Source organism: Gallus gallus, chromosome 3, assembly GCF_016699485.2.
Source record: "Gallus gallus isolate bGalGal1 chromosome 3, bGalGal1.mat.broiler.GRCg7b, whole genome shotgun sequence".
NCBI classification, from domain to species: Eukaryota; Metazoa; Chordata; class Aves; order Galliformes; family Phasianidae; genus Gallus; species Gallus gallus.
The window spans coordinates 98,964,478-98,989,201 of NC_052534.1; the positions used below are offsets into that span (position 1 = coordinate 98,964,478).

Here is a 24,724-nt window from a genome sequence, read left to right on the forward strand (position 1 = left end):
AATGTGGGTTAGCAACCAGGAATTAGAGGAAAGTTTCTGTGGAGACACACAATTAGATATGTGGCATTCACTCCTCTCCTTCTAGTGGGCAACAAGAGCAAGCACATTTCAAAGGGTTCATCATCTGCATGAAACAAGGATAGGGGGAAGAAAAAGCACCCTAATTTTTAAAGTATAAAGAAAAGTGTAACTGTCTTAAAATAAAACAAACCCAGAGGTTAAGCAGCAAGAAATTTCCCTTCAGCTAAGGCTGTGAAGACACAAACCCTGAATTTAGTTGATTTGCTTTGTGTGTCTGTGGATCTGAAAAAGTACATGTGTGCATCCATATCCATGTGTAGGAGCCTGCTTAATACACTGTTTTAAATACGAAAGCCTTGCTATAAGACTTTGTCATGAGTTTATGGAACACCTTTTTTTCCTGGAAAATGCCTGTGACCACAAAACCCAGAACGATGCTGCCTTATACAGAATACTTAGGGAGAGTGTCAATATCTAGTTACGACATAGGGACCTTTTGAAAAATTCCCGTGAAAAAGAGGGTGATCTTGAAAGATGCTCACCTTTATCAGCTTTCAAATATGCTTAACTGTCATTACTGCCTCTGAAATAGTTTGTGGCCTAGGAGTGTGGTTCAGTTTTTTTCCTTGCAGTTTGCACCCAGCTGCTTTCATCAATAGCTGCACATCAGTTCCTGATTCTGGGAGAAGGGGGATTGGTTGTCCATGCCTTTCACCTGTCTCACAGAAAACAGTAATAACAATAATAAAATTAATCTGTTGGTTCCCTTCCTGCTCTTTATCAGAGATTCTTGAGTAAAGTGTAACTGTTTTACCCACGCAATCTTAGTGAATTTCTTCATGACTTTTATTGATACTTTTTAGAAAACAGTAATACAGCTCAAAAGATATGTAGAGAGCATAAATTCACACAAACCTACACTTTCAAAACTCTGTATAGATTCATGAAGTAGAGAATTTGTGTACCTTGCGATCAAAGGATTCCAATTCCCTGCAAAAATCCCATGAGGTAAAAATATATAAAACATGATTTAGAGGAAAAGAGCAAGAGATAGGGGTTTGCCCAAGGTCACAGAGGAAGTGTAGGAGAGGTAGGAATTGAATCCCAGTCCCCTGAGTACCAAGGCAATTCTGTATCCATTATCATTCACCCTACTTTGAGAGTGCTAATTGATTTTGACTGCTTAGCATGAGCTCTTTAAAGGGGCCTGGTTTTCAGGGCTGTTTGTCTCCTGCAGAATGTGGGACTGAGGTCTGGGGCAGGATGAAAAGGGCAGGAGCTGAGAGGCTTTTCAAGGGCTGTGATTACTGTAGGGGTGGGTGCTTCCTCCCTGACTGCTCTTGCCTCACCTCATGGCCACGTAAAGTGGGTTCCTTTAGCCTTTAAACTATATCAGCCTCTCCTGGGGCAAAGCACGGAGATGGAATGACCATTTCCTCCACTGTGCTTTCGGTAGCAAGGGGTCTGAGATGCACACTGCTGTCCCTAATACTGAGTTCCTCGCAATACTTGTTTCCTTCAGGCCTCCAAAATGTAGCAATACCTGGGACTGCAGGGAGGAGAGCAATCTCTGATTTTGTAAGTAATGCCCTGGATTCCCTAAGACTACCCTTGGTTACTATTTTAATATGCCCATCCTTTGGAATCAATAAATCATCCATCACTTATATAAAACTGCAACTTTGAAAGTTGAAACAAATCTGAAATATTTACATGCAGCAACACCTCCAATACTTTTATTTTCTTATTTGCATGCTGTAGAGGCTTTCCGTTTGACCAGCATCTCATGACACCATGCTTTCTTAAGCCATTGTGGCTGCACAGCAAGTGCTTTCCCTAGCTAACCTCCACCTCTCACCTCTCGGCACTGGAATTCCCCTTTCATAATACTTCATGTACAATTAGGGTGTAGAGGTAGATGGGGAGGAACCAAGTGGGAGGTCTCCAATAACTCGCAGCAGTCTGCAGCTGCTCACCAGGTATGTTCCAGAAGCTGATTCAGGACCTAACACGGTGAATGCAAAACTGGAGCCTGATTTACACCTTTAACTTAATCTTTTCTTTGAAATCCTGACTAGAACAAGGATGAGTGGCATTGCAGTGATCTTCTGGGAAGCTGTATACCTAACAACAGCATGACTATGGGAGAACACAATAGCAGCTCCCTTTTTTTAGATGTAGCATCTATAATGCATTTCATGAGCCTTCTGGGCAAATTAGGAAAAAAAATAAGTTAGCAATGGATGGAATCCAGGTTTCTAAATACCAAACACTGCAAAAATTCCATATAAATTATCCCTTCAGGAGCTGGGTTTTGCTTTGAATGCCTTCTTGGTCTATGAGGTCTGAAATTATGCCAGTCTGAGGGAGTTCCAGATATTTTCCGTAAAGGCTGCTTTCCAAAATCTCTCAAAGCAATCACAGGATCTCCAAGAATGTCCTAACCATGTCCTCCTGGGCACACCCCCATAACGGTATCATCTGAGCTACTTTGATCCCACTGCAATGTCTTTAGCAAATATCGCAGACCTAAAGTGCACATTATTTAAAGCAAATTTTTTTCATGACTGATTAGATGCCATAACAATTTAAGACTCAGTCCCCCTCCCTCAAATTTTATGTCACCAGTAATATCTAGAATGAATAGCTAAACTTAAAGCTTGGAACTTAAATGACTGAAATTGAAATGAACTTCAAGTTTCTGCTCAGTGTCTCCAAGTGAAACCTTGGTGACACATAAAACAGTAAGAAGGACACTGACTGATACAGCATTAGAATTTCTTCTTCTGTGCTTTACTCTCTTTCTCTAAAAGAAAACCAACTTTCTTACTTTGGCATAGATGCATTAGCATTTAATTGATTATCATATACAGCTCTGAGCTCTACTGGCTTCATTGCAAAAAAAATATGTAGATTGCAAAAAAAATATGTAGACATTGATGTAGAATGTCTGGAGTAATTCGTAATGTGTATATACACTTCCCAGTTCAGAGCATCTTTTGGAGTCATCTGATACTGAATTTGTTCTAATTCTCCCAATGGAAGTGTACTGTAAAACTTACCTTTCTCAAGAGATGTCTTTCACTAAGTTCACAAGGTATCCTAGAATTCATAAAGGCATGTAAAAATATGCATGCCTGCTTCTTAAAATGGAATTAGTAAGAAGTGTTTACCAGGAGAAAGCTTTATTTATCTCACTTTTCTTACATTTTGATACAGATGATACAGATAAATAGTTTTCTTGAACAAAGTGTAGGAGATATCTAAATGTTGGAGGCGAGATTTATTACATTTCCACTTCCTCTGTATTTCATAGCATTCCCACAAATTTCCATCTTTGTCTCAAATCACTTGAGAATTGCTAATGAAGAGTCCTGAAAAAATGTATCTCATGGATTCATGACTGCTAATGGTCACCACTTGTGTGAGAGCATGTATATAAATCTGAAGCAATGAAGCAGTAGAATGGATCATTCTTTTAAACTGAATGTCTTGACTACCACCAAAGAGCAATCACCTTTAGATGAAAGACACGGTTAAGTTGGGGTTTTAAGTGCCAGGTCATGGGCAATCCAAATGTTTTATTACTGTCTGATAAATTATACTCCTCATACCTGGAAAACACCTTTCTTGCTTGCAGAAGGCAAGCACAGGTGCAGTTGTCTGTAAAGTGTTCACAAAATGTCTGCTGAACACCTGGGAGATAGGAAGATACAGTCCTCATGTGAATTTGGCAGAATTTTTTTCAGCTGTCTTAAAGTTACTGAAATGAATATATCAGCCAGATGATAACAAAAACATGTTAAATATGTTTAGGTTTTTGAGAGTTCCCTGTCAAAGGGCTGTTTTTAAATTAAAAAGCAAAGGATCGAGAACCAAATCCCATGTACCTAGATCTTTAAGTAACAAACAGGATTTTTTGAGGGACAGCAGCTCAGTTGGAGCTGTAGAGAGGATAAGGTTCTAGGTCATTTGGGGAAATAGGAAATGAGCTTTCAGCATCGTAAATTGCCAGAACAAAAGGAGACAGTGGAGGAAGGACTGCAGAACTCTCAGTCTTTTCCGAAATGGTGGCTGGGTTTTTTGCACCTAAATCTGCTCCATCTGCTTTTCTAACTTGAAACAGCTTCCAAACAACCCAGAAAGTGACACAGCACTTGGAATTAACACAGCATTTTAAAATGATTTTCCTTAGCTCTTCTCATTTCTAGAAGCTGTGGGAGTGAGAAGGAGAACTGAAGTACACAGGGCAGTTCCTCATGTATGGTAATTAAAACAACTCTGAAGAGGCAGAGTAGCATGGAAAAATTTGGTGACCATAGGCATTTCATTTAGAGCCCCATTTTTAAATGTGTCTGCCTAAATATGGATTGAAGTTCCTAATTCTATTAAGTGGAGTTTTTAATGCTGCCATCACTGTCTTGCAAAAAAGAGCAGACCAGAAAGTGGGTTCACTTCGCATATCTCAGAAATAAAATGGAGCATAGAATAATGAAGTACTGACATTGTGGGACACTACATTTATTTGTAAAAGTGTTGCCTTTTTAGCACTATTCTCTCCTATTATGGCGCCGTATTTGCAGTTAAAGCAATGACTTTACTTTCTCATACATTTTAAATATTATGGAATAAAGACAGTAAAAGAGTCCTAATTACTCAATAAACTGGTGATGTCTTTTAATATCTGAGACAGACCTCTCTGAGGCCATTAAGCAGCTTTTCCATTGCCTGCAGTGGGTAATTGATCAAACATTTATAATATAGAATGAATTAATATCACCCTTAAGAAAACACATTCCACAGATTTGTTTTCCTGTTGTAGACGTACCTTCTCTTCTCAGATTACAAAGGGCTTGTCATGAATTTGTTCTTCTGCTTCGTTTGGAGAACTTCTACCTGCGAAGGTAACTGAAAGAATAACCATGGAGACACCAATTTTATGGTAATTAAAAAAAAAAAAAAAAAAAAAAGAAAGAAAGAAAGAAAAAGGGGGAAAAAAAAAAAAAAAAAGCAACTTTGCTAATCAGCAAACCCTTTGATCTGGTTAACCCTAAAGGTCAAAATACCCTGACCCCATCAGTGTTCTTGCTCTAATGTTGCCCTGCTTGGGTCATTTCTTCCATTGTTTTATTCATCCCACATTAACTTCAAAACGAAGCTGGAGTGTTCCTGTGTACCTAGCAAATCTTCCTGATTTTACAATTAGGTGAAGGCCCATTGTTTCACTCCAAATCAGTTCCCATTGTGTCCATTCAGCAAAATCGTTCATTTCCCCAGACTAATGACTACATCCTATTCGAGGCTGTAAGCATTTTGTCATTCTGACCGCAGAAGCTATTTAAGCCCTTTGATCTTACCTGTTATTGCCCCACTCTTCAGCTGCTGAGCTGACAAAATGGGCACTGTTTGAGCTGCAAGTAAGTGACTGCATTCCCATTTGGAATGCATGTACGTGAATGGAAGAATATGAGAATGTTGAAAGAGACATAACAAATCTTTAATTTTACAGTAATGTGTGTGACTTGTGGAGAGCTTCAGTTTTAAACATGCTGCATATTAGCACCTGCTGAAGAGGTTATTGTTTTGCCTTGATGTCAGTGAGAGTTCTAGCTCTCATTTCAGTGGGATCAGAATTGAACCAAATCTCTCAATGCTTTCAGAATGTGCATTCTCATTTTATAAACACCCCCATGAGAGTTCATGCCTTTTAAACAGTGTTTTGCAGTGGGAGAAAAGGAGATGAGCCAGAAGCAGCATCCCCAGCATTCTCCAAGAACCATAAAGCTGGGGGTAGAGGTGGGCAGCTCTGGTCCCCTCCCCTCTGCCTTTTTCAGCCTCCACAAGATAATTGGAAGAAAAGTGATTGCTTAGAGGAGTCTATTCCTGTGGTAGTGGATTAAAACAAGAGAACAAGAGCTAGTGGTTCAAATGCATGAGTTGGAGAAAAATGTGACGAAGAACAATTCAAACCAATGCCATAATCTGCCTGTAGCCTGGCAATTAATTAGTAAAATGATACCAGTAATTTGAATATTAGAAAATGAATATAAGATGGTTTAAATTACTATTTGTTGCTGATAGAATAGGAAATGGCTTTCTGAGTAATAGTGTTTAAAACATTTTTTTTTTCCTATGGTTAATTTCTCCCAAGCTAGATTTTCAATCCCTGCTAGGCTGCAGCAGATTTCTAAAAAGGTCTTTGTATCTCCTGATTTTGTATAGACTTTTTCCAAAGGCATTAATTCAGATCAACATATGGTAGCCTGAGGAAGTATAAATGAGTTCCTGGTAGAAAAGAAGATCCCCTGCCTCAAGCCAAACATGTTCTGACTTTTTCTCCTTGTTGCATTGTTTCCTGTTTTGAAAAACTCTTCTTTCAGGTCAGACTGAGAAAGTTCTAGAGAATGTGCCATTTTTTCTGCTGGGTGTCTTCTTCTTGAAATTTAGGGGGGGGGGAAGCATGAATTTTAAAACTATCAGTCTAAGAACTAGTCAGCACATAGCAGAATTAACAAACACATTTAGTTCATAACACAGCAGAACCTGTGGATCAGAATGAAAATATTTTTACTTCAGTAAATGAAATAAATGATATATGCATCTAGACCAAATCCTATTTTTTCCATAGGGCAGGATAATACTTTAAAAGAAAACAAACAAACAAAAAACACAAGCCTTATTTTTGTCAAATAAAGAATCAATTGCTAAATTTCTTGTGCATTAGGCAGTGGACTGCCTTGCCCAGAAAGGTAATCTAGCTAAAGTGCATGATTCAGGAAGTTGGCTACAGACTTAAGAGAGCAGGAATTACAAATCCTGTGAAGCTCTGTCATTACAAAAATTGATAAATTAATATTGACTCAATGAAAATTATATATAAATTTCAGTATCTGGATCTGATAAATCACATCTCTGAACAAAATGCAGCAAGAAATGATGAGCCATCTTTTGCAAATTATAGAATCATAGAATCCTTTGAGTTAGAAGGGACTTTTAAAAGTTATTGAGTACAACTCCCCTGCAGTAAACAGAGATACTGACAGCTAGATGAGGATGCTCAGAGACCTGTCCAGCCTGACCTTAAGTGTCTCTAAGGATGGGGCATCCACCCCATCTCTGGGCAACCTGTTCCAGTACTTCATTACATTCATCATAAAAAGCTTTTTTTCTTATATCCTATCTAAATTTCCTTTTTTTTTAGTTTGAAACCATTTCCCCTTGTTCTATCAAAACAGACCCTGCTTAAGAGTCTGTTCCCCTCTTTCTTATAACCCTTTAGATGTTGAAAGGCCACTCTCAGGTCTCCCAGGAGCCTTCTCCAGGCTGAACAGCCCTAGCTCTCTCCTCAGCCTGTCCTTGTAGGAGAAGTGTTCCATCCCTTGAATCATTTTTGTGGCCCTCCCCTTGAATCACACCAACAGGTCCATGTCTCTCTTATATTGAGGTCTCCACATCCGGATGCAGTACTCCAGGTGAGGCCTCACCAGCACAGAGGAGAGGGGCAGGAGCTCCTCCCCCAACCTGCTGACCATGCTTCTTTTGATGCAGCCCAGGATATGGTTGGCCTTCTGGGCTGCCAAGACGCATTGCTGGCTCATGGCTGGACAGCTTACCATCCACTAGTACCCTCAAGTCCTTTTTGGTAGGGCTATGCTCCCTTCTTATGTCCCCCAGCTTGCACTGATAGCAGGGGTTTGCCATGACCCAGGTGCAAGACTTTGCACTTGGATTTATTGAACCTCATCAGGTTCACCTGGGCCTACTGCTGGAGCCTGTCCAGGTTGCTGTGGATGGCATCCTGTCCCTTGAGCATGTTGACTGCACCACACAGCTTGGTGTCATTCACAGACTTGCTGTGGGTGCACTCAACTCCACTGTTAATGTGATTGATGAAGATGTTAAAGAGCACCAGTCCCACTACTGATCCCTGAGGGACACCATTTGACACTGATCTCCATCTGGACACTCAGTCATTGACCACCACTCATTGTGTATGATCTCACAAACCGTTCCTCATCCATCAAACAATCCACCCATCAAATCCATGTATTTCCAATTTAGAGATAAGGATGTTGTGGGGTACCTTATCAAAGGCCTTACTGAAGTCCAGATAGAGAACATGATAACGAGTGGCTCTTCCCTTTTTCAGTGATGCAGCTTTGTGGGTTTCTTTTGTTTTTTTTTTTTTGTCAGAAGAAAGCTCCAGGAATTAAGAGTATAATAGCAACTCATCAGGATTTTTTAAAAGTACTTCTTGATTTCAGATCAAGAGTTATATTCAAATACACTAATTTCCACAGGAAAGGGCTTTGCTTTGTTACTATTCTTATGAGAGAAAAAGTTTTACAGTAGATATAATTTGCATTAATAAGGGAAAACTAATGTGATCTGTTTATTTGTTAGACAGTTAATTCATGGCTTTAATTGGCCCCAGAAAATGTTGCCAACACTGTCAGTCTAACCTACATTGCTGTTGAGACTGAGATATCAGAAACCGGTAATCAAATCAGTATTTTATGGCTAAAATGCTTTAATTCATATGTGCCTTTATAAGAAGTGATTAATTTACACTGGAGGACCACACAGAGAAACAGATTTTGAAAGGTCATTATTTTAAGTTTCATTGCTTTTGAGAATTGTGTGTTTGCAGCAGGAGGAGAGGCAGCCTGAAAACCTGTGGATCTGAAGTCTGTTTATCTTAAATGAAGGAAAAAGTATATATAAATATAAAAGTGTATATATATATATGTACAAATAAACAAATATATATATATACTTTTATATATATGTATACAATATGTATATATATATATGTATATGTACAAATATACAAATATATATATATACTTTTATATATATTATATATATATAAAGCTGAAATTACAGGTGTTGTACTAAGCAAAATCTGAACTAACTAAAAGAGTAGGTAGAGACAGAAAGTAGATCAATTTCTTTGAAATAAGTGAGAAATGTGGGAAAATGTCAACAATCAGTCCGAAGAGAAAGATCTTTGAGCATATGCCTAGATGTATACTAAATAATAAAACTAACCACGATCTCATCTGGGCATGGCAAAGTCTTTGCCCATACAGCTGAACTCTCATACCTTTCCAAAACATATTCGCTGTATCAAAGTTCTGTACTGAGAGTGGTCCCTGGGCCATGCTAACTCCTGAATTATGCCTCAGCATTTACTGGGAGAGTCAATTGGCACAGCTGAAACTAGAGACAATACTGTTTTAATATGGACTACTGTAGACCTATGCCCTCATCTTTCTGGATTTGCTATTCTAAATCTTTTGCTGGATTTGTGTGTAGGCACAGCTAGTGAGCAAATTCGGAGGGCAAGAGAAAATGTAGGATAGTCCTCAAGGGGTGCTGGCCACAAAATGAAATGTGGTGGGGGGTTTGTCGTATGATTTCTTGGTGTTCAAGGAAAGAATGCTTTGTACATCAGTACTAACAACAGGACTGCATTAAAGAAATGCTTCATTGCGCACCCTATTTCCTTTTGTTAGTGAAAAACCCAACAGACCTCAACTTTTCATTAGTTATGGTGGGAGGAAGGTATAATACAGAGCTGTATGCAAGGTTGGATGGGAGCCATCTGAAGCTGTTATATTTTGTGATCACATGTCTGTGTATGCAGTGTCAAACTGCAGTATTTTCATGACCTCTTGTATTGAAATTTTGCATATAATTGCTGTTTGCTATCTTGTTGACAGCGTTGTTTTTCCACATTTTTGTTCCAACTGAATATTTTTCATTTTTGATTCTTTTCCCAGAGAAGTGCTAACGTGTATTTATCAAAACCATTCATTTTTGTTATTCTCTGTAGGTATTGTGCATCATTCCTCTGTGCTAGCATGTACCTCCCAATGTGAAATCAATCATGAATTTATCAACATGCTGTTTTCATTTTGCTTAAGAGCAACAATGAAGATTTTTAATGACACCATAGCTAACATAGTCCTTGCCAGATGTTTCTAGAAGGCTTTCTCCAACTGGCTGTCGTCATTTATCATTTTCTTTTTAGTTGCACAGATTGATCATCTTATATGTTGCATGATTTTGTTTCAAATGCACTACAGAAAATTTATTTTATATTTATTTTATATTACATATTCTTTTTATTTTAATTTCTTTCTCTTGCAGCAGGCACAGGTTTGTTCTTTGCAAAAGTATCATTGAAAGGCTGTTTTGCCTATCCTGAAAACTAAATCACAATGGTACAAGACTGTATTTATTATAAAAAAAAAATTGTAACACCTTTTCTTAATATGTATGCCTTTGTTTTTTATAATACCCTTGTCTTGCATGTGCATTCAAGTCAGTCATCAATTTTTACTTTTGGATAGTGCTGGCCAAAATCTTTTTGAATATATTCTTGTCTTTCAGTTAAAAATACCACTGTAGGCAAGAACATGTGCAAAACAAATCACTGATCCTATGATGTAGCTTGTTTGCAGTTTACAGAATAGATGCTCTGAGCGAAGCAGAAAACTGGACCAGAGTCTGCTGCTGTTTTGTGCATTGAACAGAACCTAAACCTGAATCCATCTGATTTCCCTGAAGTTAGATTTACAGTGATCTATTTGGGTCATGTAAAAATGGTGGAAGTCAGTTCATTCAAATTTAAGCAGAACTGGCTGAACTATACAGATCAGACTTGAAAGGAGCTGCACAGGTAAACCTCAATTTCTGCATGCTGGGATCCACATGTAAATGCTCACAAATCCTCTACACATACAATACTGTGAAAGCCATTTGGAAATGCTTGTCAAACTATCCCATAAGGGTATTTGATGTTTGTATTTGCATCTACAAAAGATGTGTGTTAGTAGGGCACTACATTCAAGTAGTTAATGGCCAGGCTCAGAACGAGATATGTACTGCAGCATGCTGAGAAGCATTCACTCCACAACTGAGCAAAAGTGCACCTTCCTCCCTGAGACTGCTTCCCAGCACTGTGTTTAGCTTCATTCTCCTTTTCTAGCATGGGTGATAGCTTCAAGCTGGAAGACTCCTCTTCTGGAGTAGAGGAGGTTCAGAGAAGACCTTATAACTCCCTACAACTCCCTGAAAGGAGGCTGTGGAGAGGTGGCGTTTGACATCTTCTCCCACACAAATAGTGATAGGTCTAGAGGGAGTGGCCTCAAGTTGCACCAGGGGAGATTCAGGTTGGATATTGGGAAAAAATTATTCTCCAAGACAGTGGTCAGGTGTTGGAATGGGCTGCCCAGGGAGGTGGTGGAATCACCATCCCTGGAAGTATTCAAGAAGTGTTTCAGTGCTGTACTCAGGGACATGATTTAGCAGGGAAATATTGGTGGTAGGTGGACAGTTGGTCTAGATGATCTTGGAGGTCTTTTCCAACTTTGTTGGTTCCATGATTCTGTGTTTCCGTGACTCAGCTCTGGGACTTCTTGTGTGTCACCTGGAGTGATTCAGCATGAAGTACAAGTACAGGTCACACTGTATGACTGCACCAGTTCATTCAAACCAGACCTTGTTATGTAGGAAGGATACAGACAGAATGCAAAGGTAGAAGATGTCACATTCAGGACAGCACATACTGATGTAACTAACTTTCATCTTGCCAGACTAAAAATTTACTGAAATAGTTAAGAACGTATATTAATGTTCAGTTTCACCTTCTTTTCTTTTCTTTTTTCTTTTTTTTTTTAACTGAGTAAAACCTTTCCATGTGAAAAATCCCACTGATGCTAGTAAGATTTTTGTAGAAGGCCAGACCCAAAGCCCATTCAAGACTGTTAAGATATTATTGCTGATTTACCACTTTTAATTTGGAGATGGCAAGGCACTACTCTGTGAAGATGTGTGGAAGGATCCAGCTTTATTATCATCTTTAAATTTTCATCTAAATGCTATAAGGAGAATGGTTCTAAAATATGCTAGTGTCAGCTACTTGCCTTCCCAGCTAACTGCACAAAAATAGTCAGGTAGGCACCCTTTATACATGTTCATAAACCATCTATGAATATTTGTCCAAATATTTTTGTTATTTAAAATATTTTTATACCACATAAACTGTATTGAAATGTTACATGCAAAATTGGCTAAATATTTTTTCCCCTTTGCACATGTGTGAAACAAATTAATATCAATCTGTTTAATTAATGATGTAGTATTACAGTCTTTATTGCTTGAGAATACTGAGTTAACTCAGGAATTTTCTCATCTGCCATTCAGATATAGAAGTGAATGAAGCCCCTTCCTTCCTTCCTCCCTTCCTCCCTTCCTGCTTTCCTGTTTTCCTGCCTTCCTCCCTCCTTCCCTCCCTTTCTCCCTTCCTGCCTTCCTTCCTCCTTCTCTTCCTTCCTCTCCCTCTCTCCCTCCCTTCCTTCTTCCCTTTCTCCCTCTCACTCTTTATTCTTTATATTATATATATTATATATTCTTATAATCTCTTTCTTATATTCTTAATAATCTCTTTTTTTTTCAATTGTTTGTTTTAAAGTTATCTGATGGATTTTTTGTTTAATATGAACACCATGCTACTACCTAAAAACATATTTATGAATTAATGTATCACTGTATATTTTTTTTAATCTTATTCTTGGTCAGATTGACTGCTAGGAAAACTCCTACTGCAATATTTCTGACATTAGCATCATAGCATAGTATTAGCATTACCTTCAGGAACTTTTGATAGTGAAAGTGGCATTTCAGTAAGGTGAAAGTGTTGCAAAAATTTCATACTTCAATGGCCAATTACAGACTAGGGATATCTTATCTCCAGATATGTGAGTCATGCTGTAAAGCTCACAGGTAGCAAGCTTTGTCACTAATTACCATTTCACTCTTTTACATAATTGCACTGAATACTGTAGGCTGGATCTACCTGAAATAATTTAGTGGCTCAAGATCCCCTGGCATAATTAACGTCATAGATTCTCATTGGTGCTTGTGGGCAGAACATTGTCTAGTGTAGTTGAGGTAGTGGGAAACTTTGGTCATTTCTATAAGCTACACACTGTGCTAAGGCATTTACTCATGTGGTTTTGTGAATAGGATGTGGGTATTTCGTATCGCATACTCCAGTTATCATTCTGAGCCTGTATGATTGCACGTTCTATAGTCCCTTGATTTCAAACGTTTAATTCACAATTTGGTTAATGTAAGATCTTACAGCACTGACGTTTGATGGAGCTAAAAACATGTAGAACATTCTTCATTTAGTCAGACCCTAAAGGAAATGGAAATAGTGATTGTAACTGTAACCTTTGAAGAAGAGCTGTTCTTTCTTGCTTTAGAATTACAAAATTAATTCATTATTGCAGATAGTTCAGGGAAGCTGCTGGAAGGCAAGAAAAGATCTTCTGAAGACTATGAGGATACAAAGAGATCAAAAGTTGCCTAAGATCATTTGTGGCCACAGAGGTGGATAATTAATTTCCCCCCATGATGAAAAGGACTGTTTACCAGGTGCTTTTCCATTTACAGCATGCAGCTTACAAATTCTGTGATTGAGTATTGTTAAAGTTGAAAGGGCATCTTTCAAAACTTGCTCTGAGCAGGACCAAAATGCTCAGCATCTGGTACGGCAAATTCTTTGCTGAAAGACATCATTTTGTCTTGTGACATCCATATGACGTCAATACTCTCTAGAGTGAGAATAGGATTTGTTAACCAAAGATATTGCCATCTGGGCACAGACCTCTGTTCTCCTGATTACACAAATGCCAGATAGGTCATCCAGAGATCAATAAAGTGACTCAGCACATGTATAGCTTACACCTTTGTAGGGTAGATGAAGGGATGAAGCAGAATATGACTGTTTTGTAAGAGCTATGTTACTCTATCCAAGGTCTGAACTCTGTAGTGTCTGAGAGCTTTGCAGGCAGCTGCTCATGAATTTATCATAAATATAAGGAAATCTTTTCTTGCAAAATTTGTAGTGAACACAATTCTGACCGATTTTCCAATTTACAAATAAGAACCAGTCATTTACACTCCCAGAGACACAAAAAACAAAACAAAACAAAACAAAAAAGACATCATTTACGCCAGTGAGTCTATCTGCTGAAAGATTTGTCATCCTTTCTTCTACAGAAAAAAAGAAAAAAAAAACAAACAAAAAAAACAGTTGTCTTGGGTTTTCCCAAGGAAGGAACAGAATAGGTAGTGATATTTTCTGAGGATATTCTCTCACCCTCATCACATTGATACTCAGGAGCTTCTGAAAGCAAAAGTGTAGGTTTCTGTATATTTGTACAGTCATTTTCCTTGAAAGGTTTTCTTTCATTCATTTTCCAATTTTTTTTTTTTGAACCACTAAGTGATTTTTAACATCCATAGCACCATATTCAAAGGAGATGCAAACTTTCTTATGACCCACATTACAACTATCTCATTTTGGTTGTTTGAACATCTAGTTCTTGTTTTGAAAAGCGAACGGCAGAAAATTTCTGTTTGACTTTCTACAACTACTGTAGGCTGACAGGCCTCAGACATCTTCCCTGCTTATTTTTCTTTTTTGGACTAAAGGGCTCTAGCCCATTTGATCATTCTTCTATTTACCCATCTTGTTTACTAAGCCAGCATGTTTCTTTGCATGTACTTTGTTCCTTGTTATGTGCAGTGATTTTAATTCCTTTTTCATTTCTGCTCAATGATAAGAGTATCAGTTATGCTAAAGTAGGATCACATAATGTACAAGAGATTATTTCATAATATTAAATAGCACAGATAGCTGTATCACTGTGAACATCTTTATTCGACCAGTACTGTATTAATTCAGTAATGTAATGTGAATGTAATATTTATGCTATATCAGTAACAGCAAATGCAAATGGAGCTTTAGCAGTGTGGCTCACAATTACTGATGTGATAAGTCACTGATTTTTCAGGAGTACAGCAGAGCTTTTAGCAGCTGCTCAGCTTACGTTCAGCCTCAGCTGCTGGACTGCTAGCTTTTCTAGAAATACAGCATTGAAAACCAAATGGGAGGTAGGCCGTAGGGTCTTTTTGTCCCAAGATTTCCAGAGATTCCTTTTGTAAGGCGAATCGAGTACTCCCTAACTAATTCAGACATACTTTAGCAAGCCATTCACAAGACTTGAATATATCTTATTTTTTCACACTAGGCTTTTTGGGAAGTGACTGGATGGAGCAGCACTGAGACAAGCCTTGTCAGAATGTATATTATAGAGCAACAACTGTCTTTTTTTTTTAACTCTGGAGAAAACCTTTTACTCAGAAGGAACAGTCTCACTGATTGCATTTGAGGCTACCATCAAAATTCTCCTGGTGATACTGTCTCTTACTGGACAGAAAATGGTTGTCTTTCCAGTTCCATGAAAGCCTCCAGAACTCGTGGTTAACCCTCTGCTATACCTATGGTATTATGTGTTGGTATTAATTGTAGGCATACAATTTGTTGCTTAAAGGTAGCAGATTACTTACCTCTCTACTGCACAGCATAAGTGCATGTAATTTCCAGTCAGTGAAAGAAATGCTCAGTTGTGTTAGCATTTTGATCTTGTTGTTTGAAAAACAGTGTGGATTAAAGGGTAGACTGAACTGTTTCACTTAATTTTCAGTTTCTGGAAGGGTAGCATTTCAGGTTGGATATTAGAAAAAGCTTCTTCTTATGAAAGAGTGATAAAGCACTGGACAGGCTGCCCAGGAAGGTTGTGGAGTCCCCATCCCTGGAGGTGTTCAACAAATGTGGAGGTATGGCACTGATGGACATGGTTTGTGGGCATGGTGGGGATGGCTGACGATTGGACTAGGTGATCTTAGAGGCCTTTTCAAACCTTAATGATTCTATGATTCATTTAGTCAGAAGCATTACATTTTTTCAAGTATTGGTACCATTCTGCCTTACCTAATTCCTCCATAAGTGACAGTGGTATGACAAACATTCTGTGTCTTTCTCATCATCCTTTCCTTTATCCATCTTGGTTTAGAGTGTGTAAGCACCGTGGGAAAGAGTCTGATCCTTTCCAGTGTCCAGTTCTGAGCAATAAAATGGCTTTGTGTCTCAATTTTGGATCTAGGTGATGAAGATCTATATTTTGATTTGATTTTGCCACAGTCTTTATTCTGTAAGGTATAAATAAAGAACTACTTCTGTAATTCACAGGTGCATTATGGTAATCTGATAAAAGTCATTAAAGATCATCCTAATGCAATGCTATGAGCACTTAGAAAAATTGGAAATGCAGTCTTATTTGAAGCAATGTGAATATCTCAGAAAATACACATTAAATAAGCTATCCATCCAAATCCTGTTTTCTATTCACAAATTTGAAACAGAAAATTTTATTTATTTTCCGAGATAGATTGATAGAGTCATCACTGGTAATTCTAGAATCAAATTTTTCATGATTTTTCAGTGTCTGGGATTTGGATCTGTAATTATTCTGTATATAAATGAATGAAGGAGTAGCTGTGGTTCTTTTCCTTATGGAGCGAATATAATATCTAAACGTAAGTTTCCAACAAATTTTTGCATGTAAAAATTTATTTTCTTTAAATTCTTGATATTATTGCCACTTAAGACACTCGTTTGCATATTCATAGAAATGAAAAAATATGCATGAGCTCATTGAAAATCAGTGTCTTTAAACTTCAAATGAATTTTAAAAGAAATGCTTTGCAATATTTGCTTTGAACTAAAATTCTTAATATTAAGAAGTTTAAATGACTTAACACCTATATACTTAAATGTAGGAACTGTCAGGAAGACCTAGTATGATTTTATCATAAATGAAAACTAAACATTATAATTTATTTAAGTGCTTCGCTGGAAGTATGTTAGTAGCATTTTTATGCTGATTCCTGTGTATCAGATGAATCCTTTAAAATGATTTGGCCTTTTCAAAGCAAGGAAACCTATATTCCTTGTAGTCCTACAGAACAGTGGATTTTGTAGTGTAGATTTAGCCAAACATTGGCTTGGCTGAGTGTCTAGCATTGTTATCATTACCGCTGTAAATGACCTTAAGGCATGGCAAAAGGGCCAGGAAAGTCTGAATTGAATGTTAATGTGGTGATGAGAATGCTTAGTTTTTTAGCATAGCATTTCAAGTTTTAGAATGAGAGCATAAGCCATCTCTTAATTGATGTGGCAGGTCTCCGAAGTGGGAATTAGCCTGTGCTGCTTCATCTGTGTTGGTGTATTCATGTGAACTGTTACATGTATTAACAGTAAACAAAGGAGTTTTCATGGTGAAGTCTCGGCATTGAACTTCAGTATTCCTACTTCAGTTTGTTTTTTCTGTCTAATAAGTACACTAATTTAAGAAAAGTGAAAATTTACCTGCAGCGGTAGGTTGTGTTTATCTTCTATGCATTTTTTTCCAGTGGATTGCCTTGGTGCTTTCAGAAGAAGCTAGGAAGTCTATTTGGTCTGTTGCTGTTGGGTACTTTGAGACTGAACGCTATATTCTGTGATGGAAGAAATGGTGAGAAGTTTTGATTTGATTAAATGTGAGAGCTGATAGAGTAATTCATGTTAGAACTGAGAGCTGGGCTAGTCATTGTACTACTGAGATTAATTGGATATTTTAACAAATGCCTGAGGCCATGTTCTTTCAGTTACACATTTGTTTTATCTAGATCTACAGTGCTGCAACAATTGAAGTTAAATTATAATTTTCAACTAGTTTGGTGAATCCAATGTGAAAGGACTCTCTTTAAATTCTTTTTGTTTAGGCTAAGGTTACAGTGCTTTAATCTAAATCAATTTGGAACAGGGCTAAACTAAGCCAAAATAAGGAATTTTTGAACCAAGTGTCAAAAGACGTGATTTTAATTGGACCAGTTTAACAGAATTGAGGACTGAGTTTGAGCAAAAATGGGGCACAGATCCACTTCACTTGTCCCCTTCCCATCTCATTTTCACTTTGGTCTCCATGGAAGTGATAATGCCCTGAGCTACAGCTGAGCAAAATGATACACTCATAGAATATCTTGAGTTGGAAGGGAGCTCAAATATCATCCAGTTCCGATCCTCTGCTGTGGACAGGGTTGACAAAAAGTGTGAAGCAACTTTATCTCTTCCCTGCAAACAGCAGCAGCATCATTTTAGATATATTGGGACTCAAAGCCAGAAAACCATTAATCATTGAAAGTTTTTTGTTGTAGGATGTAAGAAATACTTTATGTTGCCATGTGTTTCCATAGCAATGCTGTTAATCGCTGATGAGAACAGAATACCTGGCTATGTGGTACACCCAACACCTCCTCTCTATACCTGCCCGGCATAATGTGTATGCTGTACATGAATACAAGATGCAGGAGACTGACTACAGCCATGATGGGAGGAAACACCATGCAGCAGTGACTCTGTTTCTTATGTTACCTGGGATGGAAGCAGGTGATTATCCTCAGGAGCTGCCACATCCTTTTCTGGGAGCTCTCACAGTTGAAGCGAAAGAGGACATTGGAGGACCCTATAATGGTCACTTAAGGAGCGTCTTCTAGCAGTGGCATGAAAAGGTGAGAGCAAATGTTGATAAATCACACTTTTAATTCATGGTGTTTGAACCAAATACACAAAATCAGGGATGTGGAGAGAGACCGTGGCCTGTAAGTTACAGGTTGCTGTATCAGAAGAGGGGTCTATTTGATTGATTATTAGAGGATGATGATGAACCGTGAAAAGAAAAATAAAGAAAGACAACATGTACTATTAAATGAAAAACATTCTGCATCTCTACGTTGCCAAATTTCAGACCTTTCTGAAGCTTCATTTTTTTCTGAAGAACATGCTTATTCCCTGATAGTTGGAGAAACACAAATAATTAGACATTATTAATATCCAAACATCTTTAAATTTTGGAATGTCTTAAAATATCTGCTGGTTTTGAGATCTTTCTCTTGCAGGGCACATAGATGCACAGAAGCTAAGTCTTTTGAAGTCAGGGGGAAGTTCTTTACAGAGAGAGTGGTGAGGTGCTGGAATAGGCTGCCCAGAGAGGTTGTGGATACCCCACCCCTGGAAGTGTTCAGGACCAGGTTGGATGGGGCCCTGGGCAGCCTGGTTTAGTACCAGATCTGGAGGTTGGTGGCTCTGTCTGTTGGGTACCCTTCCAACCCTATTCTACGATACTCTGATTCTATTGTAGCAAATTGAATTGTGACAGTGCCCATAAACTCAGACTTGTTAATCTGTGCTATCAAATCAGCTGAACAGTTGCTGGCATAGGCACAACCCTGGAGAATAGTCTGGGAGTCAGCAGAGGCCAGGAGTCACTGATTCTACAGCACTGGTTGAAGGAAGCAATGCTGCACTACTCTCTAAAGCTCCGGTTCTGTGCTCCAGTCCTCCCCATGATACAATCCACATCACCTGAGAATATGAGAATGTCTGTCTGCAGAAGTCTTTTCTGAATAGCAACTCCACAGCGCACTTAAGCATAGCTTCAATTTACATTTCTAATTAGAGGTAGGATTAACTTAAGCAAGCATTCCATTGAACTGGAACATCAGTACAGCTAAATTCCTGCTTCCTCTCAACAGCTTGCTTCCTAGAAGGAAACCACATACACAACCAGGCTAAAATACCTGGAGCAATAGAAAAGAAACTAAACAAGAAAAATAGTGACTTTTTGTTGTATGTTAAGATATGACAGTATTAGAAAAATCTTTTTCAATGTATGAATATATTGTGCAATTTTAAAACAGTATTTAAAAAATTGAACCCTGTTCAAATGATATATTATTAATTATGTTTCAAACATCTCCAACTTTCACAGTCAAATACCTGTTCCTTTTAATACGCCTCAAAAAATATAAACACTTACAGAAAAATCCCAACAGCCCAGCTCAAAAAGGTGTGATAGCTGTATATACAGAAAGCCAGGATTGTAATGCATTTCTGTTTTATACACATCACTGATTTTTGTTGCTCTGTGCTACCTCTGAATTTTGGTGTTGTTGAAACAAGCACATCTTCTATTTTTGTACGATCCACAGAGTGTCTTTCTGCCCAGATGTTTGTGTGACACTGTTCACAGAGCAATGTTATATCTGTGGTTAAATAGCCAGAATACCAATGGGGGAGCAGGGAATATTGTGGAATTTATTCTAGCTTCTGGCTTGTGGCTTCATCCATTTTTAAGTTTAGCTCCAGTTATCCATCTGATGCAAATGGCTCTGAGTTATCTGTTCTGTAAATGCCAGATGCTGTCATCTGAACTCAAATCTTTGCTTATTGCTGTAGAAGATAGCTGTATTTTACCAGCTTCTGTTATTTAAATGAGCTGAACATGTTTTGCTGATCACTTGACTGAAACTAAAGCATTGTGAGTATGTGTGCTTTGTTGTCAGCTACTAGTGAAAGATCAAAGGGATGGCACTGAACACTGTCACAGATTCTAATTAATTGGCACTTATTTGCTTACATCTCAAGTTAGCCCATGAGCAGTCCCCTAAATCTGAAGTAATTGGTGACTTGTTGTCTTTTTTAAAAATAATGTTGTATTTTATTTTCTACTTTGTACGTGCATGCTGTTATGGTTTTAAGGAATATTTATTCTAAATCTTCTAAACTTATAAATAATAGCTCTTATCTTGAAGAACACCCTGGAAATGGGACATAAACATGTCCCATTCATAATAACTTCCCGTAAAAAGAAGGTTCCAACACTAGCTCTTCATTTAGACATTATAGATTTATACACTACATCTTCATTTATACATTATAGATGTATGCCATTCGATCTAATGTTGAAAGAGAGTTCATACTAAACGGAGTTATAGACACAGTTTCATATTGTCCCTTTTAAGATTCCCAAAGCAGCAAGAGGAGCTCAGCCATTAAAAAAAAAAAAAAAAAAAAAAAAAAAAGAAAAGAAGAAGAAGAAGAAGAAAACAACAACAACAAAACAATAAAGAACAATATGAATCTATAAATTTCCCTTGAAACTCTTTTTAGATACTAATTTTAGGCATTAATGATCAAAATTAGCTGATGACTAGAAACACAGTTGAGTTTGGCTTTTCTTGTTAATACAAACAGACAAATATCCCAATAATGTACAGAATAACATACCACAATTCACTCTCTAGTTGTTATGTACATAATTTTCTTGTAAGTTAGATCAAAGCTGAATAGAACTGTAACTTTGCCTCTGGTTTGGGAGCAGAAAGAAGAAAGTGGTTGATGTAATTAGGATAGCTGTCAAGGACTGTCAAACTGATGGAGGTTTGTTTGTTTGTTTTTGTTTTTAATTTGCCTGTGCAGAGACATTAAACAACTTATGATTAGATTGTGTATGAAAACTCTTTCATTAAATGGAATGGAATTTCTTAGATCACCTCTCAGAAAGTAACGGTAAGTGTAAAAATAGTGGCATTTAAACCTGTTAGGCTACTCTATAATAATTTGTGCATTTTTAATCTTTGAACTAGTTAGCTGTATAATTTCAAATATAAAGAGGTGCTTAGATCACTGGATGAACATTTAAACCACAGCAATGGTAGAGAAAGAGAGTAAGTTTGTGACTTATTTCCTGTTGGTCCACTTAGGCGTAACAAGAAGTATCCACATTTCAGGACAGAGTTTAATCTTTTAAAATAGGATCGCTTAACAAGATACATTAGTTCCCACAAAGCTTTCCAGATTACAAAAAGCTTCTCATATACCTTTTCACCATGGAAGAGCTGTTGACCGTGGACTTTGTATTCAGCTAGCTTGTGCTCAACTCTATTGACGGTAAGAAGCAAAACTTTGAAATTTATTTAGTGGAACAGAAATAGAACAGGTCTAATGAGCTTGTCGTAACCTGTGATAGAAAGCAGTGCAGGAGTCAGGTGATCTGGAGTTTGTTCTGGAATGGCGAGTTCTGCCAAGACCAGTTTCTGCTGCTGTCATCTGGGTATACAGAGGGATATGACCAGCTTTGAGTTGAAATTTAGCGTTCCAAGCAACTGGCTGGGGGAAATGTTTTTCATGGGTGTGCGATCTTATTCCAAGTGAGGAGACCAGAAGCCCTTCCAAGAGCTGACTAAGTTTATGAACTGTGGATATGTACTCTTAACCTTAAAAAGTTCCATCATGGCAATGAACTTCAGAAGCCTCCTCATGAGGATAACTACTTGAATTCTCTTTAGTCAGCTTAAAAGATTAATGAAATGGTTTTGCTTTGGTGGTAATGGCATAGTTGTATATCAGGAGGAATGGCTGGAAATATATATCTATTACTACTTGTTAACACTTGAATTTTTTGTCACCTTTCCATTTTATTTAGTGGTTGCTTGAGGATAAAGCTGAGAAAAAGACTCATGCTTTTGGGACTTCTTTTACATTATGCGAACTGGAAGAGAACTTTCTGAGCCTCTGAAGGTTAACATATTCAGATAAGAAAAGTAAAGGGTTGATGTATCAATGGGATGTTCTCATGCTTCATTTTTGCACAGACCAAGTACAACATTTCTGCCCCAAACTATGAAAACAACAAATTGTCATGTGTTTTAGAATGGATTTATGTTGAGAGAGACCACTAGGGAATGAGAAGGAATGCCCAAAAGATACATGTTTTTCTTGATAAATCTAGGCATCCTGTTTAATACAGCATCATCAAACGTGTACTTGACTGAAGCCTTCAGCTCCCTTTGCTTAAGTTATTAATTCTCTGCAGAAGAAACCTCAGAAGGAACACTTATTTGCAAGGAAAGATCCTTAAATTTGAATGATCCTTAATATTAATTTCCTACTCAGGATCTGAGGAATAGCATGAGAAGTGTGCAGAGAAAGTATTCAGCAGCAAGAAATATCCGCTGGTAGATGGGGGAATAGCAGTTCCATGCAGTGGTTGTCACATGTTTTTAAACACTGATTAATGGGTGGATCTATTACTGAAAGCATGCATATTTAATTTACTCAGAGAAGTTGAGTGTATGTTACCACACACAGGCCTGTTTCTCTAACACAGCATTTCACATTTACACGAAGTACTAAAAATGCAGTGTGGTCTGTAAGAGGCATAAACTGACATACAAGAAAGTATCGGTGGTATAATTTAAATACAATAAAAATGAAGTTGTCATCAGTATTTGGATATATATTCTTAGATTAGACATTTTCAATTGTGACACCTAGTTCCATATTCTTTTCATCCACAGTGTTTTATGGGCAAATTTGGAGAACAGCATGTGGAAACACTATGGAAATGGCAATCCTGTGAAATACCATTTGAGAACAGGGACACACTTTTAAACAAGGAATGGAATTCAGGTCAAGCATCACAAATGAAATGGTTATTGTAAAAGCAGTGAGAGCTAGCCATCTGCCACCGCAGCACTCAAAGGCTCTGAGATGCAGGGTCTCCGCAAAGATATTCCTATTGCAATATCAGTTAAGGCCCACAGAAGTCTTAGCTGCAGCCATTAGTATAGCAACAGATTTTCTGAAGTGACAAATATAATACACGGCTTAAAAATCTTGTGCTTGTGTCCATGGAGTAAAGTCAAGCAAGGAAAGGAACTGCCTTACTTTAAAGAAGGCAATTTGCACCCCTGAAGGAAATGATCCTGAATTATTTACTTGGAGGCTGATTATAGCTCCTTTTTTGGCATGAATAAGATGTTCTGTGTGTTGGTGCCATGCTGAAGATTTAAATGTCCCACACATTTGATCCAGGCTAGGGCTGTGGCAACTACTGCACAGCTGATGACAACAAAGGCTGGTTTCAAGCTCATTGTCATCACCATGGTGTTACACCAGATGAATGGGTGGCATTGATTCTGATTGGCATATTCATTCACATGCATTCAAAGCTCATGAATTTTACTTAACACGTCCCTTTGCTTATTGGCTGGGATTTAATTGGAGTGATGTATTGCAGTACTGCTAGATGAAGTGGAACAGTTTCTTTTTTTTTTCTTTTTTTCTTTTTCCTTGTTTTTCTTTCTTTTTTTTTTCTTTCTTTCTTTCTTTTTTTTTTAGTTCCCTTTCTTCCAAACCTCCCAGCTAGAGACACCACAGCATTATTTTTTACAATCACCAAAGCATTTCCATGTATGGAACCTAATACTTGGCTTTATATCGAAGTTTGCATTTAATATTTGGAGACAGAAAAATAAATAGACATAGGGGGAACTCACACAGATTTAAGTGTTGACTTTCGTTACTGGGTTCGCAAATTGTTTATTTAGTGTTTTTTTTTTTACATACCAAGAAAGCAGGAGGTCTTTTTTTGTGTGTTTGTTTCTATATTTTTTTTCCAGCTTTACCATATTTTAACATCTTTTTCAGCTAGTGGAGTGAAGAATCCTGACCTATCAACCAAAAGATTGTTGGTAGCATTCCAAATAGTGCATAAATGTGAGATTATGTGCGTGTATCTTACAGATATACTCTTGTATATATTTGAATTTATGCACATTTTTATGGGGTATAATCAGAAACATTCAGAAAAAAAAAAAGTTCTCACTGAAGAGAAACCTATGTTGAGTGTTTATTCATTGTCACTTTTAGCCTAAAAAGCAAAAACTTTCATCTGAAAATCAAATATATTTGTCAGCAGAATATAATGAAATATTTGGTTTGAGGTCAGATCAATCCAGGTCAAGATATTTCTGTTTGCTGAATAAGATCAAAGTGTTTCGTTTCGAGGCAGTTCTGTATACACTGTGAAATGTATTGGCAGAAGCTCGCTGCAACATAGGGTCAACATAGAGAGTACCCTTCAGGAGTAATTAATAGCATCCATGGTTCCTGCTCTGA

General features: G+C 37.6%; 1 long non-coding RNA gene across 1 annotated transcript; it reads right to left on the reverse strand.

Annotated features, from left to right (window-relative positions):
• Positions 1 to 532: 532 nt before the first annotated feature.
• LOC121110305 lies at positions 533 to 7,934 on the reverse strand. The gene is made up of 3 exons (XR_005858646.1): positions 7,775 to 7,934; positions 4,850 to 4,917; positions 533 to 736 (listed from the first exon to the last, which is right to left on the reverse strand). It is a non-coding gene; the product is annotated as an uncharacterized LOC121110305 (long non-coding RNA).
• Positions 7,935 to 24,724: the final 16,790 nt, after the last annotated feature.